The sequence below is a fragment of the Macaca fascicularis genome, chromosome 11 (assembly GCF_037993035.2).
Source record: "Macaca fascicularis isolate 582-1 chromosome 11, T2T-MFA8v1.1".
Taxonomy (NCBI): domain Eukaryota; kingdom Metazoa; phylum Chordata; class Mammalia; order Primates; family Cercopithecidae; genus Macaca; species Macaca fascicularis.
The window spans coordinates 111,916,147-111,919,405 of NC_088385.1; the positions used below are offsets into that span (position 1 = coordinate 111,916,147).

Consider the following 3,259-nt stretch of genomic DNA (forward strand, 5'->3'; position numbering starts at 1 on the left):
TTTTTTTCATTGTAGCTTTAATTTGCATTTTTATAACGACCAATGACGTTACACCTCTATTTATTTTACATTTGTATGCCTTCTTGATGACATATCTATTGAGCTTTTCTGCCCATTTTTATTGGATCATTTGTCTTCTTAATACTGAATTGTAATAGTGTTTATATTTTTCAGATACAAGTACAGTCATGCATCATTTAACAATGTTGGATATATTCTGAGAAATGTGCTGTTAGTTGATTTTGTCATGTGAACACGGGAGAGCATACTTGCATAAACCTAGATCCTATAGCCTACTGCACACCTAGGCTATACTGTGTAGCCTATTACTCCTAGGCTACAAACCTAGGAGCATGTGCAGCATGTTACTGGACTGAATACTGCAGGCAATTGTAACACAATGGTATTTGTGTATCTAAACATACAGAAGGTACAGTAAAAAATGGTGTTAAAATCATATGGAAACACCTTTGAATATATGGTCCACTGTCGACTGAAATGTTACTGTGCGGTGCAGGCCTGTATTTCATTAGATGTAGGTTTTGAAAATATATTCTCCCAGTCTTGGCTTATCTTTTCATTTAGAGTAGCATGTTTCAAAAGCAAAAGATTTTAATTTTGCTGGAGAAAATGTATCCATTTTTCTTTTTTTTTTTTTTGAGACAGAGTCTCGCTTAGTCGCCCAGGCTGGAGTGCAATGGCACGATCTCGGCTCACTGCAAGCTCCGCCTCCCGGGTTCACGCCATTCTCCTGCCTCAGCCTCCCGAGTAGCTGGGACTACAGGCGCCCGCCGCCTCGCCCGGCTAATTTTTTGCATTTTTAGTAGAGACGGGGTTTCACCGTGTTAGCCAGGATGGTCTCGATCTCCTGACCTCGTGATCCGCCCTCCTCGGCCTCCCAAAGTGCTGGGATTACAGGCGTGAGCCACCGCGCCCGGCTCCATTTTTCATGTATGTTGATAACTTTTATGTCTTGTCTTATTCCATTCCGGCTGCTGTAACAAATTACTATAAACTGGATGGACTACAAAAAATAGAAATTTCTTTCTTTCTTTTTTTTTTTTGACCTCCGAACTTTTTATTTTCCTCCTGCTCCCCAAAGGGTACCCTGTCTTCTGCTGGATTAATGCCTCAGAACTTTGGTGTCCTTCATCTCAGACAACACTTTGCCATCCACTATCTGGCGGGTGGTGGTCTTCTGGATGGTTTGCATGGAGTTGTTGCTGTCCAGGGCATCACCAAGATTGAACTCCTCGCCATCTTCCAGCAGGCGGTGGCAGGTCACAATCTCAGCCTCCATCTTGACCTTGATGTTCAGCAGGGCCTCGTACTCCTGGGCCCGGCGCTGTCCCTCTGCCAGGGTCTGTGCCAGCTCTGATTCCAGATGCAGCAGGACCCCGTTGAGCTGCTCCATCTGCAGGGTGTGGCGGGCCTCCACCTCCCTCAGGCTGCCCTCCAAGCTGACTTTCAGATTTCTCATGGAGTCCAGGTCAATATCCAAGGACTGGACTGCATGTCTCAGCTCTGTGAGCGTCATCTCAGCAGCTCCAACCTTGGCAGACTGTGTGGTGACCACTTTGGTGCTCTCCTCATTCTTCTGAGACCAGTATTTGTCCAGCTCCTCTTGGTTCTTCCAAGCCAGCTCATCATATTGGTCCCAAATGTCTGCCATGATCTTGGCGAGGTCCTGAGATCTGGGGTCATCTACCTCCATGGTCAACCCAGAGCTGGCAATCTGGGCTTGTAGGCCTTTTACTTCCTCTGCGTGGTTCTTCTTCATGAATAGCATCTCCTCCTTGAGTGCCTCGATCCGTCTCCAGCTGTGGCCGAGTGACACTGGTGTCATCAATGACCTTGCGGAGCCTATGGATGTCACGGGCCATGGCCAGCTCTGTCTCATACTTGACCCTAAAGTCATCAGCAGCAAGACAGACATTGTCGATCTGCAGAACGATGCAGGCATTGCAAAGATCTGAGCCCTCAGGTCCTCAATGGTCTTGAAGTAATGGCTCCAGTCTCTGACCTGGGGTCCCTTCTTCTCCAGGTGCTCCCAGATTTTGCTCTCCAGCTTCTGGTTCTTGGTCTCCAGGCTCTTTGCTCTGTACAGGTAGGAGGCCAGGCAGTCGTTCAGGCTTTGCATGGTCTTCTTCTCGTTCTGGATGCCTCCCATTCCTGCCAGACCCCCAACCATCCCCACGGCCAGGCCCCCAGACCCCATGCCGCCCAGAAGCTGGTCAAGCAGGATACGGAAATCCAGGAACCAGAGCCCCTGGTGCCTGCATAGACGCTGACCATGCTGCTGACGGGCCAGGCACCGTAGCTGGGCGCCTGGACAGAGCCCAGGGACCGGTAGTTGTTGAAGGTGGAGCGAGTGGTGAGGTTCATGGTGTCCGGGGAGGCGGGTAAGAGGACAGGACTCAGACTTTCCCGATGACCAAAAAGTAGAAATTTATTTCTTAACGTTTCTGGAAGCTGGGAAGTCCAAGATCAAGACACTGGGAGATTTGGTATCTGGTGAGGAAGAGCTTGCTCTCAGGTTCATAGATGGCTCCTTCTTGCTGCATCCTCACTTGGTGGAAGGGGCAAGATTGCTCTCTGGGGCTTCTTTTATAAGGACAATAATCTATCCATGAGAGCTCTGTCCTCATGACCTAGTCACCTCTAAAGGCCCCGTCTCTTAGTACCATCACATTGGCAGTCAGGATTTCAACTTATGAATTTTGAAAGGATAGTAGCATGTTTTATCTAAGAAAGTTCTGCCTGAATGAAGGTTACAAATATTTTCTCTTTTTTTCTAGAAGTTTTATACTTTTAGCTCAAGTTTGCCTTTCTGATCCATTTAGATTTAAATTACATTTCTGGTGTGAGGTAAGAGTCAAGGTTCATTATTTTGCATATGGATCCAATTATTCCAGACCATTTATTAAAAAGAGTACCTTTTCCCAATTATATTATCTTGATACCTATGTCGAAAATCAATTAACTATACATGTGTAGATCGATTTCTTGGATTTCTATGCTGTTCCACTAGTCTAATAGTCTGTCTTTACACCAATACCACTCTGTTTTGACTCTTGTTATCTTTATAATATGTTCTCAAACCAGACAGTGTTACGTCCTACAACTTTATTCTTCTCTGTCAGAAATGTTTTGCCTTTTCACTTTCATATAAATGAAAGTTCTTTTCATTTTCATACAAATTTTAAATCCATTTTCTCAATTTTTACAAAATAGCTTGCTGAGATTTTGACTAGACTGC

At 45.6% G+C, this 3,259-nt stretch overlaps 1 pseudogene; it reads right to left on the reverse strand.

The window, feature by feature from the left end:
* Window positions 1-639: 639 nt before the first annotated feature.
* LOC102147281 (keratin, type I cytoskeletal 18 pseudogene) lies at window positions 640-2,809 on the reverse strand (annotated as a pseudogene).
* Window positions 2,810-3,259: the final 450 nt, after the last annotated feature.